At 40.6% G+C, this 17,615-nt stretch overlaps 1 protein-coding gene across 1 annotated transcript in view; it reads right to left on the bottom strand.

Annotated features, from left to right (window-relative positions):
* BMPR1B (bone morphogenetic protein receptor type 1B) overlaps positions 1-10,099 on the bottom strand; it is a 382,986-nt gene extending 372,887 nt beyond the window's left edge. The window contains exon 1 of the mRNA XM_087434611.1: positions 10,051-10,099. The gene's annotated coding sequence lies outside the window, so the exon portion shown is untranslated. The remainder of the gene's footprint in view (positions 1-10,050) is intronic.
* Positions 10,100-17,615: the final 7,516 nt, after the last annotated feature.

Raw genomic sequence — 17,615 nt, 5'->3', positions numbered from 1 at the left:
TGGACATTTCATAAAAATATTTTGAGTGAAATGATATAATTAAGTGACTTCATAACAAAATGGAAATGCATCTTGCTATTATCATCAGTCTATGATATTACTAAAATATTTTAAGATTACGTCTACTGACTACCAAGTCATCAATCCAATTACACTTAGTCAAAACTCCAATCAGTCAGAGGATGGTGAAGCTAGTAAGGACCTTGGAAACAGTCTAGAGGTTCAGGATCCTAGAAATGAGCATGTTTTAAACTCCCCCTGCCACCCTCAGAAAAAGCAGTCAGAGGAAATAGTGTTTTCAAATCAAGTGCAAAAGTGAGAGAGAAAAAAAGAAGGGAAGAAGGAGAGGAAAGTAGGAAGAGGAGAGGAAAAGAGAATGCAAAGGAGCATTCACGTATTCACAGGATTGAGTAGAAAAAGAACTAACAATTCTGACTTTCAGATCGTGGCAGATAAGGCAAAAGTTTAAAGAAAAGATTAGTTTTATCTTTAAACTGCTAAATCTGAAGCATTCAAGAAGTAAAGGCATTAAGTTATAGTCCTTGTACCGAGCATACAAAATATATTCCCAAACTGTTGATAACAAATGATAAATTTTACAGCTAAAACTTGAGTTTTTCCAAGCAATTTTCCATTTCTTCATGGCTTTGTAAAACAACAGACTGCAATGTAAGACAGAATGCAAAAAGTAGTGCACAAAATATCTGATGTATCTGAAATACAGATTGTTTCAAGGCAGTATATTCACAAGTACTTTTGGATTATCTGTCCTTTTTATAAACTACAGCACCTGCTTTTATTAGTAAAGGTGTCAAAACAAATTCTATAAACTATTTTTTGGAAGATGTTAATTTATACATGACTGTTTTATCTCAGCCTTAACATACTCTACAGAATGCTAAAATGATAAAATTTAGATAATTTTAAGTTATAGAACTAAGAATATCTTATACCATCTATATTTAAGGAGGAAATATACATTATCCCATAAATATGCATAATTATGTGGTAGGAAATACCTAATTTGCCTACAAAAATCGCAAGGGTTTGATGACTGAAGCAAGGAGTGAGACAGCTCCATTGAGAATTACTAAGAAAAACATAATCAAACACAAATGCCACAGAATACAAAGATCATTTTCCAAATTGGTTCCAGAAATAGCTCCTAGGTAAATTTCCATGAAAAGCTAATTTAATTCAATTAAACAGTGTAGCATGGTTTTCCTCTTCAGAAAGAGTTTTAATATTTTCATTTGCTATAGATGTTACAGATAAGAGTTTTAAAGAGTGATTGATTTAATCTTGAGTGAGATGAAGATTCAAAATTGTTGAATAAGGACTTTTGAATGAAAAAGGACTTCTTGAGTAGATATATTTTAATCACTACAGCATCCATCATTTATGAAGTACATAGAGTAACACAACAATTAGTATTTATAAAGTCTTTACATTATGTACTGCCATATAAATGCAATATTATTTCCTTCTCAAAATTACAGGACAAGATAAAATACTCAGAGACAATGTTTGTCCTCCATATTAGCATATTATTAGAACTCAACCTCCAACATGCAACAGAGGGAACAGATTTATTATTTAAAAATTAAATAACAGTTACATTTATTTTGGAATAATTCCGGTTTCGCCCGATAACTTTTCCTAGTTAATCTCAACATTATATAAGTTCACTCACAGTCACTCGGATGAGTAAGTCATGCCTCCAAAGCAGCATGTCATGGATGCTTCTGTGTCCATCTGGCTGCTGGCTAGAACACTGGAATGACTCATAAAAATGAAGCAACCTGAGGTCACCTACTCCAGGTCTTTTAAACACAACTGCCAACTGCTTACCAGGTGGTTCCAATTTCCAAGAATACTTAAAATGAGACAGAAACTCATTCTAGATACACCATTTTATTTTCATATTGTCTCTGGCCACAGAATTTGGTAAGTAAGGAAGGAAGCGCTTTTGAAATGTAGATTACTAATCGTCTGAAGGCCAGAAATCCCTGCATGTCTTGGATTGAGAATATTATGTAAATAAAGTCAAGTTAAAAAGAAAGGCAGCACACAAAACCATATTATGTTATGCTCCCAATTTTGTAAAGAAAAAAACACCCAAAATGTTAACAGCGGCTATCTCTGCATGGTAGAAGAATGAGTGACTTTTATTTTGTTACAGTTCCCTATACTTTCCAAGTTCACTTGAATGAATATGTATTCTTTATTATTAGAAAAAATAATAAGTAAGTAGCTTTTTAGAAAATATTATACCCTGTAAACTTTGGGCTCAGTGAGCCCCAGAGGCCCAGAGTATACTCACATCTACACTGGCAGAAAGTCTTTCTCTGGGCAATGAAGAAAAACATTCATTTTTACCTTTAAAAAGAAAAAGGCGAGGGAAACATGAGGACTGGGTTCCAACTCTACCATAGGTGTGACAGGTAGAGGAACAAGTCCTGGCGATAAGAATGATCCCTTTCTTTCAAGAGACAATACACTGGTGAAACATTTAGTCAATTATTTGTATCAATTTTTCCCCAAAATGTGTTCTGAGAAACATTAGTCCAATGACATATGCAAAGAAACACACAAGTCCCAAGGTCAAATACCCCTTTTGGGGATTGTCACAATGCATATTAGCATAATAAAGGCTCAGAGAAGGCTTGCAGTTTAAAATACCAGCAATTCTCAGATTTCTTTGATCATTCATTTACACATCAAATGCTTCTGTGGTGTTTACTACGTGCCTGGCATTGTTCTAGACACCTTACAAACACTCCCTATCCTGATGCTCAAAACACCCGATGAAGTAACTGCTACTATTGTCAGCTCCATTTTACAGATGATGAAGCTGAGACACAGAAGGTTCAGTAACTTGCCCCAGGTCACACAGCTTACAAGTGAGAGCCAAGATTCCAAGCCAGGCAGGCAAACTCCCGAGTCCCCACAGCTAACAGCGAGCTATGCTGCCACCCGTGGGATCCTTCCTGGCTACACACCTGACATTCCACAAAACCACTGTCCCCTGGAACACACTGGGAAGAAAAATGCAATCAAGCAGAACATCCTGTTACACGTAAACTGCTTATCTGAATTAGTCAAATAGCTCATACTACTTCAAACTCCAATTTTTCATTTAATATGTGATGAGATAGAAATAACTAGCAATGGTGTTAGGCCTAAAAATTTCTAGAATGTAATTCTACAAAATAGGTAATGGTACAAGGCAATTTATTTTCTGTAGGTTTACCTGCAATTTCTAATTCTCCTACCAAGAAGATTTATTATTTGTGTCATTGGGGAAAGCGTCATATTCACATATGAAGAGCCCGTGTAATAGATACAGGTCAACAAAAGCCACTTAGAAATGCCCCTGCCTTTTTCAGGTACTTGTGATCTCAAGCAAATGATAGTCCTTTCTACTACTCTCTACCACTGCTCCCTGTTTACTTCCTTCACAGCCCTCATCACAAACTTGATTTGTAAATACTATATTTAGTTTTTTATTTCCTGCCCTTTCCCTAGTCCTCATCCCAAATAAGGGCAAACATCTACCTTTTTGTAACCACAGCACCTAGCACAACGCCTGGCCCTAACTAGTGACTCTATAAATATGCACTGCATTAATGAATGAATAAGAGTGAGTGAAACAAGCAAACCACATATGTAGAAGATATACAGATTATCAAGTAGAAAGTTTAAACCAATCAGCTGGTTAACAGAAAAATACTGACACAACAACAACTTGGGTTTTCCATGCCATTGTTGCAGCGATAGAAGCATATAATTTGCAGTGGAAAGCAGATGCTCAACAGAGTAAGGGAGCCAACAGCTCTTATCAATCCAGGAAGACTCTGAGAAGGAGGAGGCTTTCAGAAGCTCAATCAACAGAAAATGGGACTTTAATTGTTATAACTTCTGGTAAGTTTAAGGGGCGTTATTTACAAGCAAACAATTTAATAAGGTGTAAGCAGGAGTGTAAAAGAACCCGAAGAGCAGTGGAGTCAGTCAGGGCAGGAAAAGCAGGGGAGCTATTCCAGAGGTTACTTGACTCTGGAAGGAGTGACATGAAGAAGGCTCCCTTAAGAGGAGCAGTGACTTTCAGCGCAGGGACACAGGCAGCCCAAGTTGATCCAGCAGGGAAAGAGCCAAGGCCCTCTCTCCACCCTCCCTCTAATCTCCTGCTGGGGCTCCCCAATGACCCCAGCCATCTGGAAATCAGAGCAGTTCACCCAGGTATCATCCTGGGCAGACAGTGTAAGGTAGAGGGTTGAGAGGCAAACAAAAGACATCTAACATAGAAGTCAACGGGAATAACGCATGAGGTTTTAGCAAAATGGAGCAAGACAGGAAGAGAAGACATTCAGATACAGAAGGGATTCTTAACTGAAAAGACTCTAAAGCAACAGTGAAAGAGAACTGCCAGATACATAAAAATAAGGCGACGCCGAGGTGTGTGCCACCAATTTGAGTAGAGCACTTCATTCTGTAATAAGACAAAGGATTTGGGGATAACCCCCATTATGTGCACTATTATGGATAAATGTTTATTGAACAGCAGCAGAATAGTAGCTTGTTTCCAGAAAAAGAACTGATGATAATTTAGTACCTTTTATAGATGATTTTAAAGTGTATTAGTTAGATAACACTCACTGATTTCTATCAGGAGATTGACTTAGACAAAGGCACCCTCATTACAGACTTCCTTGGAATCATTTTAGATTCATAAATCAACAAATTAACTAGTGACAGATGTGTCTGTACTTGCTTAAATCCATATCTATCTGCTATAAAAATGAGTAAACTGTTTATCTCAAGACAGCCAGGCAAGAAATGTTATAAAAAGGTATATTGGCATGTATCTTTTTTCCTTTAGCCAGTAAGTAAATACAACCTTCAGAAAAATCATTTCCAAACTTGCTACTTAACATCTTCTAAAGCTGAAGGCACATGCAGCCATATACTTGTTGAAAGACAGGAAAAATAAAGCAGAATCAAAACTGCAAGTCTCTAATAGACTGCACCCAGAGCATTCCACAAATGTTTACTGAATGCCTACTGCACACTAGCTCTCTGCAAAGGGCTAAGATACTCCAAGAGCGAGATCCAGGTCTAACAGTGCGGACTTCACAGGGAAGTCTTTCAAGAAGCATGCAAAGTTTTCAAAGCTGAGGGGTAGAGAACAATGACGCTCAAACCTGATTAGAAGAATTCTGATTGCTTCCTTTACTTTGCAACCAGAACACAAACTTTATGTAAAATGAAGTGAAGAGATACTAGTCGAAAGAGCCAATCATCCCCAGGTAGTCCAGAGAACCTTATCACAACACATCCCAGGACATACTACAGCCTCTGAGCCAAGAAGCTTGCAGCCCAGAAGGTATTTGAAGAAGATAAAAATGTAACATCCGGAAACTGAGAGAAGGTGCTGAGGTCTGAATTTTAAAAGTAAAAGCAACTGTAGAACCAGTGGGTAGCTTCAATGTAGATCAAGGCAAAAAAAAAAAAAAAAAAGATGATTCAATTTAGTGACTCTTATTCAGTGATAAGAACAATGTCTGATCAATCTCTCCAAGTTCCACCCTTGGCCAAACCACCAAACTCTGAGCTAGATCCTTCTCATAGCCTCCCACATTGTCTTACTTCAGACACTCTTGCTCACACTACAGACAGACATGTTAACTCACATTTGCTCACTTCTGTTGAAAATCCTCCAGGATGGTTTAATAAGACGTACTTTGAATAAAATGCATACTTCATGACATGGGCCTGGCTATCTCTCTGACCTCATTCCTGCCATTTCCGCTAATTGCCTGAGTCCAACCACACTGGCCAGTGTGTACCCAGCAGGCTGCTGCCTTAGAGACAGCCCTAATGTTCCCTCTGCCAGGAAGTTCTCCCAGATCTTCACTGGGCTGGCTCTTGCCTGTTGTTCAGGAACATCCTTGGAGAGGCCTTCCTTCATCACCCCATACAAAGTAACCTCAGTCACTACCGTCGTTATCACCCTGTGTTATTTTCCTAACAGCAATTTTCTCTATTGGAAGTGATCTTACTCGTGTGCTTGTTTACAGTTGTGTTTTCACTCTCTAGAAGCAAATTCAATGACAGCAAAGACTTTGTGTCTCTTATGGCTGCAGTGTCCCCAAAGTACATAATAAAGCCAGGCAGAGAGGAGGCACTCAAATATTTTAGTAAAAATGAATGTAATTAGGATAACTGGCATGTAAGTGGATGCTCTAAAAATCATGAAAGCAGATTATTGCCTGATGTAAGTTACACATTATCCTTTTATCTTAATAGTATAGATGAGCCTCAACAATACTCAGAAGCAACATAAAATGTCCTTCTTGTCCACTCCTAAATCTTCATTTATTTCTCTCTCCAGAATCTATCCCTAAAAAGTTTTATTTTTCCCCAATTTTATTTATTATTTCAATGTGAATGACTTTTAAATCTACACTTCTACCTCTGGCCCTGCCCTCCCCTGAATTCTGGCCCGCCTCTGTACGTCACAACACTTCTACTTCAATCTCTGCCCTCATGCCACGTTTGGCATATGGAAACCTGAAATGAGCTTCTCTCAGGCAAAATCAGTCTCTCTTTCTACCCTTAATACTTTTATCAACCATCCTGCAGATACGCAGATTGAAAAGTTAGAAATTATCTTGATTATGAAATTCAAGAACTGGAAGGGAGGTTGGAAAACATCAAGTGAAGTGATCTTTAAGCTTTTTTAAAACTGTTAGCTTTTTTTCAAGCAAAAGCTCCCAGGGAAGTCTGATATGTAAAACAGATGAATTTCCAGTTGTTCTGGGAGTTAAAGCGGTGCTCTTGAAGAAAAACTTCAAAAAGAGCCCCTAATCTTGTCCAAACTGCCTTTCTTTTCTCCCCACCCTGCCTCAACACATACACAAAGTTAAGGAGGAGAAAATTTAAGTCCAGAAAGCTTAAATCTTTGCAGGTAGAAATAATTAGTCTGCCCAAGATGACATAGTTAGCACCCAGAACAAAGCTTAGCACATAAAAGAACTTAAAGGTCAATGTTCTAAAAGATAAATATTACCTCTATACATATGTATAACAAATGATTATCAGTTATTGCAAATTCATAAATTTCATGCATGGCTTTTATTGGTTGCCATGAGAAGAAATCTTCAGAGTTTAGATAATAATTGTTAGCTTCTAATAATAGACAGATTTATCTACTTCTAGTGAAAGAAGGCAAGCGTAAGTCCAGGGAAAAGAACTGTGGCATAGTCTCAGTTCCACAGTCCACATGGCTTCATTGTCTATTTCTGAGCACAGTTTTCAAACTCTTTGGGCCTCATCTGCTTCATCTTTAATATTAATGTGTATGATGAGATGCCTTCTAAGACTCCTTCATCCCTCTATGATCTGATATTAGACCATGTTAAAGTATTTCCCTCTAGCTACTACATCTACAAAGAATTAGTAGCACAAGTTCTAGACAAACTGGAAGAGAACAAATCGACCTTCAAGGATTTTTTGAGAATCTATCATATGCCACGTACTGTGCTGGGCATCTGAAATTCAGAGAAGGAAGGAAAAGGAACACTATCTCACCTCAATGAGAAAACAGTCCAGCGAGGAAGAGCCAAGCAAGTGATACCCAGCCGAGAGGGGAGCACTGAGAGAGGTATGCACAGAAGGCCAAGAGGCAGAGTTCAGGGGCTCAGGAAAATTAGGAAAAGATTTGCTAGGTTGGAGCAGGTGACAACTGACTTTAGACTTAGATGATAAATACCACTTGATTGCTGAGGAAGAGTGGAGGGTGCTATACATACCAAAAGATACTTCATTTTAAAATGCCTTATACTTTTAAACAATTAATAATACAATCAGCATTTACCATCATAAAACTAATTTATCAGGCCATCTCACACGGTTTTCAAAGTTTATGAGGAAAAATTAAGTCAATTTCCTTTTAATAAATATTATTTTACGACTGAAACATTCTGAGGGACACACATGAACATGCCATGAGTAGAGGCAGCAGGCCCCGCAGGGACAATAATCTTAACAGGGAACTTCAGACGTCCCTGCCTGGACTAAATGGTGTGCAGCACCTGGCAGACGAGGTGGCAAAGCCCCTAGAAATAGTGATGATTCACTAACATGACATAAATCAAGAGTTTAACTTACTAAAAACTAACATTTTGATTTAAAATTACAAATCAGTGTCATTAAAATTCATCAGCAGACCCTAGCACATGAGTAATGAGATCATATCAACTTATATCTTGTGACCAAAAGGAAAAGGTGGTTTTCTAAATGGTAATTCAGATTGGACAAATAACACACTGTATCAAGTTTTGTAGCCCTAGGCCATATTTTGCTAAAAACAAAGGTACATTATGCATGAGTAAAGAAAACTGAAAATCAGAGCAATTAATTTCCCAGCTATGTTTCTCATAAAAAACCATCACTACTATGATTTGCTTACTGCACACCACCTTTTTTTGTATCGCACAATGATCTAAGTGTGTAATAACTTGCATATTTCACTAAGATGTAATATCCTTCAAAACATCCTTATAGTGCAAGTTTTCCAAAGAAATTATTGATCTCTGGAAAGTCTCATGTTTTAAAATTACTGACAAATCCTTTCCTATTTTCGTTGCAGTTAGAAATAATTCTTCTTGATCACTAGAGTGTAAAGAGGTAGAAAAGTACAAAGACTGAACATTTTCTTAAAGACAAATGTTCTAGTTGACACAGGACATTTCCCATAATTTTGCCAAAACAATAATTAGGAGAGTTGTCACTAGAACTGTAAAAATATACGTAAGAAAACAGACATTAGTTGGCATCAGTTTAGTATAGCAAGAAATTTCCATAAGTGCTTTTTCAAATTGTTTTCAAATACTTTTTAGCTGCCTCCTCTCATTATTGGTGGAGGCGTTTGTGTTTCTTTCCGGAATTCAGAAGCCTTTTCTCAGGTGGTTCTGCTTCAGTACAGATACGTATGTTACGTTCTGTATATACGTTGGAGGCAATTAAACAGCTCTCTTCTGTTTTCTTTCACTGGCACCTTTGTGGCTGCTCACTGACCTCACCTTGGTGGCAAGGTGACTAAGAAAAGAGCAATTCCTAATAACTCAAGGAAACCATTGTGTTCCCATTCTATGGAGAACAAATACGAAGGACCAGCCTCCAGCTGGAGCGGCGCGGCTCTAAAGGAATAAGACACGGCACGGGACAACTTCCGGAGAATCTTCTCTCCTGTCTGAGATCCCAACAGCGCAAGGGACGGACAGAACTAGGGAGCTCTGACAGAAACAGGGACTAGGAGACTGAGGGGTGCAGAGAGCCGGAGACAGAGGAGGAGACCCAGCGAGACAAGGAGCAGCAAGTCAGCCTCTAAACGAGAGACCAAAAGTGTGTGCGAGACCGAGAGTGAAGAAGATACGGAGACAGAGAGAGAGAGAAGGAGGTGGGAGAGCGAGACACAGAGACAGACCGAGAGGGTGGGGAGGGGGAACGACAGAAAGACAGAGAGCGCGGGAGGCAGAGGACGGAGGGAGAGAAACGCTGAGAACGTGACAGAGACGGGCACAGACGGAGGGACAGAGGAGGCAGGTCCGAGCCGCGGGGACCAGCCGGCCGCGCTCTCCCGCCGCAGGGCTGGCTCCCGGGGGCGGCCGGGGCAGGTGGCTCGGCGGCTCCTGCCCCCGTGGCGGCGCGCCCCCGGCCGCGGGCTCCCTCCCATCCCGGGACGCCGGCTGCCCGCGCTCGCCCTGCCGCCCAGCCCTCGGCGCGCCCCTCCTGCCCCAACTCCGGAGCACGTGTCCCGCCCGCCGCTGCCTCTGCCCCGACTCCTTCCAGCCCGCGCACGAGGCCTCGGGGGCCCGGCAGAGCCGCGGCGCACAAAGCCCGGGCAGCCGCCGCCCCGCCGCGCCGCCGGCTCGCCTGCCCGCGCCCGGCTCCGTCCTGCCCCGCGCCCGCGCCCGCGCCCCCACCCCCGCGCCCCGGGACAGCGCCACCGGCGAGGGACGGGTCCCGCCGAGCCCGCGCGCGCCTTACCGCCGCCGCGCTCCGGGTCCGGCGTCCTGGGCGCCGCCGCCGCCGCCGCCGCCGCCGGCCCCGCACCGTCGGGCCGCCGCCCCCGCAGGCCCCGCGCCGCCGCCGCCGCCGCCGCGCCCCGCTCCCGCCGCGCCCTCAACTTCTGGCCGCCGCGGCCGCTCTGCCGCCGCCGCGGGACTTTTTTTTTCCCTCTCGCTCCTCGGCGGCCTCTGGAATTTTTTTTTTTTTTTTTCACTTGCCCTCTCCAGCTCCCACTAGTGATTGGAGACTGAGAGCCAAGTACTTAGCGGAGGGATTACCCTTCTCCACGCGCTTGGAGCGGCCCCAGCGCCGCTGCCCGGCTGAGGCATGCTGAGTGGACCTGGGGAGCCGCGCTGCCTCGCGCCCTCACGGCCCCGGCCCCGCGGCCAGCTTCCAGCCTCAGTCCGCTGCTCAGAGCATCTCTTCGATTTCAGTCATCGATGCTTTCTTGGTCATGTGTGGGAAGGAGTTTCAGCAAAACCTAGGTTTGATGAACAAAGATTCGTGGAATGACTGTGCGTTGAGAGCTGGAAGGGGCTCCCAAAGAGGATCTAGTGCAGTGAATTTAAACTTTTCAGGGCCATTGACACTTTTGAGAAGTTGATAAAACCTTGACACACCTCATAAAAAATACACATACGCATCAAATCACGCCTGCAGTTCTGGACGGGGAGTTGAGGAACCCTGAAACATAGTTGGGCCTCCTAGGGAAAGGAAATATTTCCTTTCTTCAAATATTTTGAAACTGTTAAAAAAACAAACAAACAAAAACTAACAAAAAGAAAACCCCTTCCATTTGTATATGATGAAATGTTACAATTAGTAGTGTTTATTTTGGAAAAGTATATAATGTCTTTACTTTGTGGTCTCCTTGCCAAATCTTTAAGTGTTGAAACATTTCTAAGGAGGTAAATATAAATTAAGCTAGTCCACAGTCTTTCAGAAGACTTGCTGGGATAATGGTTAACTTTTTAAAATCAGCCATTTTGCCAACTCTATCTCCCTGTGGAGATATCTAATGACTTCCAAATATTTTTTCATCCCAATGCCTTTCAGCTGCCCATCCTCCAGAATTAATTTCCTCTTTTTGTTAAATTTTTCCATCTTCCAAATATATTGATAAACCCTCTCCAGTCGCCATCAAGCATGTGATTTGAATAATACAATTTCACTCTGAAATACTTTCCAATTTTCTTCATGTCTATTTCTATGGCCTATTTAATTCTTAGCCTACCATTGTCTTTCAGCTCCTCCCTTTTCTTAAAATATTCCCCTTAAATCTTTTTGTGTTAGACATTAAATATAATCCCTTGAATTTATTAATAAGAAAATAAATTCAATTGTGTAAAAATTTATTTTATGTAGCTCCCACTTAGGAGCAGGTCATGCTCCAGGCATTTATTTAGGAGTCTGTGAAATGTGGGCACATATTCCCCAAAGAAATGTTAGGGTCCCCTCGAAAGTCTGTTTGCCCTATAATGTACCTGAACCATAATATTATCAGGACTCACCTGCATTCTGGTTCCTGGTGCCAGACTGGAAGAAGAAAGTTCTGTTTAACAGGATACTAGAAAATTTTCAAAACAGATGGCGTTTGTCATTGGCATCATCTTGCCTCTCTTATTCAATCTCCATTCTAGTCCCCAGTACCAGTGCTCATCTTATTGTCCCAAGAATCCCAAGGTAGAAGCTATGCATTTAACCCTCACCCCAAGTCCTCTCTGCTCCTAAGTTACCTTCCTCCTGGTCCTCAAATGTCCTATCATCTCCATCCTCTGACATTAGCTAGGTTTAAAGAAGAAAGAAATCTGATTGAATTGACTGCTTCTACTGTGTGAATTACTGATAACTTTTATTTGACAAATATATTTTTTTCCTCTTAGAATTCTAGTCCTCACAAATGGCAGTGAAATAAATCAGACATTATGAGAAAAGTGTTGGAGCACAGAGGGTTTGGGTTATCCATATCTTTTCAGAAGCTGCACTAAGGATGGGCTTTCCTTAGCTTAACTCTATTTGGCAAATAGCCTTCTAAGCATCTACTGGGCATAAGACACTGATCCAGGGAATACAGGCATCTCTGGGTAGGGAAGACAGATTCCATTCCAATTAAATTACAATTAGAGAGATTTTTTTTAAATTATTAGATATAAAAAAATTCAAAATCAGAGGTATAAAGAAATTTCCATAGGTTTTCCTTTTTTAAAAAAAGCACTCTGGAAGGGAGAGAATCCGAGAGGGTGCCATCAAGGAAACTGTGTTGAGGTGGGACTTGGAAGGTAGCATTTCAATAGGCGGGGATGGGGAATCTGGGGTATAAGCCATTCAACAATCAACATTTATTGAGTATCTATGGCATGCCACACACTGATGTTTGAGAGTCAAACCCTGTCCATTCCTTCTTGAAACTCACAGGAGAAGAGACAAGATTTTTTTTTTTTTTTTAATTAGAACATGCTGTGAGAAGTACAGTAGTCCATACATGAACACACAACTGTTGGAGCACAGAAAAAGGAACTTTCTGCCTGGGAACATCAGGAAAAACTGCCCAGAGATCATATTTTATCACGGTCTCGAGGGATGTTTAAAGATCAAAGGATGGTTAGAAAGAGAATAGCTTTCTAAGGAGAGGGAGCAGTATGAAAAAGCATAATGCTTTTAGGAGCAGCTGGTAGCTCAGTGCTGCTACCAGAGTTATGAGGAGAAGGTGCAGCAAATGAACCTCAGGCTAAACAGGGCTCAGGAATGACCTTGTCAGATTTGCTGATGAAATAGGTTTTTCCTTGTTAGGCGGTGGGGAAGCATTAGAGTTTTTTGTTTTTTGTTTTTTTTTTTGGTGAGGAAGACTGGCCCTGAGCTAACATCTATTGCCAATCCTCCTCTTTTTGCTGAGGAAGATTGGCCCTGAGCTAACATCTGTACCCATCTTCCTCTATTTTGTATGTGGGACGCTGCCACAGCATGGCCTAATGAACGGTGCATCAGTCGGCACCCAGCATTCAAACTTGCGAATCCCAGACCGCCGAAGCAGAGCATGGGAACTTAACCACTGCACCACCAGGCCGGCCCCGAATTAGAGATTTTTAAACCAAGCAGTTAAATGGTGGATTGGGACTTTCAGAAGATCATTTAGAGGTACCTAGAGAGGGAGAAATGGAAGCACAGAGCTGATTAGGAGTCTGTCATGTAAAGAGTAAAGATCTGAACCAAGATAGTGACACGGCTAGCGAGACCACCAGGAGACTTGAAAGATACTTTGGATAGAGAAAGTTGTAGAAGCTGATTACCTGCTTTGCAGCCTGGGATGGTGGTGCTTTTAAAGGCAATAGGGACCATTGAGAGAAGAGCCATTGAGAAGAGGAGAGAGAGGCTCGGTTTGGTGGAATGACAAATTTGAGCAAAAGCACAATTTCTTTTTTCATCCAATTGTAAAAGTAAATCATCTAAAAGTTCCAAGTGTCTCAGGAGAGGACACGAGGGCAGCGAAAGCAAGAACTCTTAAAGAATTCGCAGGCTAAGGCTGCTAAGGCTAAGGAAAAGGCTTCCTTCTCGTTAAGGAAGACGTTTGCCCAGCTCTGCTGGACTCCAACTATTTGGGGAATTTACATGCAGCAAATAGGACAGATCTGAGAAACACAGTGATTTGGTGAGCTTGCTTCTGTGCTGTCCGCTTCCCGTTCCTTCAACTGTTTCTTCTTCATTGGTAACCTTCCTCCCACATCTTCCCCTTTTCCACCTCCCCCTCCTCCAAAACTATAAAGGATCTGACCACCACTAATATTTTATCATAAATAGAGGTCTACTATGTTAAGTAACATTCTGGAGTGTGTGCTTTTAAGTCATTTGTCTCTAAATGTGGAATAAAAGATTGTCTCAGATATTTTAAGAATCAAGTGAAAGAAATATTTCAGCAGAAGGAAGAAATCTTTTTCTTTCCCCGTGATTCATACTGCCATGGATGTCTTATAACCCACTGCTAATACATTGACTCTACACTCATGAAATAAGAGATTAAACCTCTGAACAACTGGAGTATTTAAATTGTTGCCTGTTAATATAAGAATGTATAAGTATTGGTGAAATGTGTAGCTTCTATAATAAAAGCCAAATTTATTGAGTGATTACCCTGTGCTAGGCACACTACTAAGTACTTCACACATATTAACACATTGAGGTCTCATAGTAAGGTAGTACTGTTTCGTTCCCATTTTACAGATGAGGAAATTGAGGCACAGAGAAGTTAGATAGCATGCTCAAAGCAATACTACAAAGCAGAAGAGGCAGGCTATGAACCTAGGCAGTGCGGCTACAGCACCTCAGGCTTATTCAGTGTACTAAACAACTCTATAGCAGTGAGAACATTTTTAAGCACCCAGTGAACAGACACCGGACAAAAATACCTAAAGATCTTGAATCTAAGATAATATGTGAGCCTGATCCTAGAAATTATGGGAAGGCAAAGTATTTGATTCCTCTACCTTTTGTTAAACAGTTTCCTGAGCTCCTTGGAAAGCTAATAGCTGGGGAAAAGCTGCTGATGCCAGCCAGGAACATGGGAAGCAATAGGATCTGTGGCTTTTAAAATTTCCCCCTTTGGATCAGCATTTAATGCCCTTGGTTAGGCTCTCTGCCAAGTCGTGAACGTCCTGAGGATCCTCCCCTGTCTTTTACTACTCTCCTCAACCACCTTTTTTTTTTTTTTAACACAACCACTTTTGCTGGCTAGATAATGGGTGAGCTTAGCTCAAAATCAGATTTTTTCATGCTGTATAGCAGATTGCATCAGAAGGTCGTGAGATTCCATCACAAGCATTCAAGCAGAGGTAGAGATGGAATATTATGGAAGGGGTTCCTGCAGTGGGTAGGAGGGCAGACCAAAAATCTAAGACCCCTTTCTACTTTCTGAATCTATATTTAACATATGTGACTAATGTAAAATATTAATCTAAATATCAACTTAAATATAATTTGTATAATTAATATAAATGTTCATGTTAATAATATTAATATGGCTGTTAAATAATAAATATTAATATGAATGAATATATTGCTGGTAATTTGTTCTGGTGCATAAAATGTCAGTGATAATCTCAATATTAAAATACACATCAAATTACTCCCATACTTATCCTAAAACTTCTGCTCCACTTTCTGCTGTTCTCTTTGTTTGACTTTATATAGAACTACAATTGTATATATGAAAAAATAACAAACATTCTAGTTCTATAACAAATTAATGTTGTTCAATATGTGAGTTCAAGAAAAATAGCATTTCTCAATTGAAACAGAAAAAAGCCATGAAAAAAATCTGAAGTAGAAATGCTAAAATGATTTTACTTTCTTTTGCTGTCAGCATTGTTCCAATTTATCTTAATAAAAGCAGATATAATATCCACCTATTTATATGCTGCCAAATTATCCAGGGCCTGATATAAATTAATCCCTTTGAAATCAGATTTGAATATAATGTCATTTCATTTCAAATTTAAAATTCTTTGTAAATTCTAAAGCCCAAGCATCTTTTTCTCTGAACTATTCTGATCCACACACCTACATAAATCCTAAAACTTGAAAATTAGGAAAAAGTTTTGCAACAAAACTTATAAAAAGTAATTTTTACATCTGTTTCTTTGGAGTCTCATGTTCCTGATGACTTTTTCCTTCTAAAATGATTTGCCAAGCTTGGAACTTCTCAGTGTTTTCCTGACTCACAGTATATTTACAGTGTGTGTCTCAGGAAGAAATATACAGCAACTATTTCCTTCTGTACTAGAAAAAAGAACAGAAAAGTTAGGGAACAAAAACACATGAAGAGCAAACCTCCAATTAAACTACCTGAAAAGAATGCGTTTGGGCTCATTAACTAAAAGCCTATTCCTTCCATCACAAATTCTTAAATTAAAAGAATTATTTTAAGCTAGTGGAGAAAAGAAATTTAACCTCTCTTCCGTGAATTCAGAGACTGTGCCTTATATAAATTTATAAAGATTTAACACTATGTTAATGTCAGAACTAATATTGAATATAACCACATTAACTGAAAGATGACATTTTAGGGGTTCCTTGTTGACATTCCTAAATATAAGAATATCATATGCATAGAAATGATATATTGTGGAGATATTCATACTAGAGCATTGAAAGCTATATAGAGGGGCCGGCCCCGTGGCTTAGCGGTTAAGTGCGTGCTCTCCGCTGCCCGCGGCCCGGGTTCGGATCCCGGGTGCGCACCGAGGCACCACTCCTCCAGCCATGCTGAGGCCGCATCCCACATACAGCAACTAGAAGGATGTGCAGCTATGACAGACAACTATGTACTGGGGCTTTGGGGGAAAAATAAATAAATAAAATCTTTAAAAAAAAAAAAAAAAAAGCTATATAGATTTCCATTCCACAAAATAAAATAGCTAAATCGATGATCTCCAGGGCATACTGCAGGATAAAGCCACAGCCCTCCTTGGCAGTATTCAACAAATCGTGAAGTTTCACACTACTATTAATGTTAAGGAAAATGACAGAACTGAAGTCTAAGGAGGAAAGAACCAAAAGAGAAAACAAGTCCTCTAAATAACAAAAAAATAACAGGAATGAGGAAGCAAAAGACTAAGGAGGAAAATTGAAGGAATTGTGTTGTAAAATATATCTTTTCTTTCTGGCAGAATTCTGTTTTAACACAGAGATCAGATTTGTGATTTTGTTAAGTAGCACTATTCATTAAGTGGAGCTAGATATTTACATGAATAATGTTGAAGATCTGATTATAATTCACCTGCTTACAAAATCTTGAGGTTCTCGTCTGCCTACAAAGTAAGTCCACGCATCCCAGTAGACCTTCAGAGCCGGTCACAATCTGGCCCCAGCATCCCTTTCCAGCACATCTCCTGCCAAACACTCCAGACTCACAGGCTATTTGCCAAACGTCTTCACACCTCCCACAATTTCTCCCGGCTGGGTTGCTTGCCCTCTGGCCCCCTGACCACTATCCCTTCATCATCTGACATTCACCTTCTAGATCCTAGTCAAATGTCTTTTCTTTCATAAAATATGTCTTCATTTCCCCAGGCTTATTAGTCACTCCTTCTCACACTTCTGCAATACCACTTTCGTATATTTATACCTTTTTATATTCTTAACACATAGCATGGTGCCTAGAATATAAGAGGGGCTCTATATCTCTTTGCTGCTGAAGGAAGAAAGCACTGTAAAACTTCACAATTATGTTAGAACCATGAGGCTGGATTTTAGAACCATCTGTGGATCCCCAGCTGTATTGGCCACTCAAAAAAGGTATTTTGAAACAACAGTTAACATCCTACAAATGGGTTGTACAAGCAGCAGGATACATGGGGTTTTGTTTGGGATTTATAAAAGCTAAAAAATAGAAAAAAAAAATTCCCCCCCCCCAAAGCCCCAGTAGATAGTCGTATGTCATAGCTGCACATCCTTCTAGTTGCTGCATGTGGGACGTGGCCTCAGCATGGCCGGAGAAGCGGTGCATCGGCGCGCGCCCGGGATCCGAACCCGGGCCGCCAGTAAGTAGCGGA

The sequence above is a fragment of the Ceratotherium simum genome, chromosome 8 (assembly GCF_057802395.1).
Source record: "Ceratotherium simum simum isolate JZ-2026a chromosome 8, ASM5780239v1, whole genome shotgun sequence".
Classification (NCBI taxonomy): Eukaryota; Metazoa; Chordata; class Mammalia; order Perissodactyla; family Rhinocerotidae; genus Ceratotherium; species Ceratotherium simum.
The sequence above is the reverse complement of the archived record's forward strand: the minus strand, read 5'-3'. Positions and strand labels throughout refer to the sequence as shown.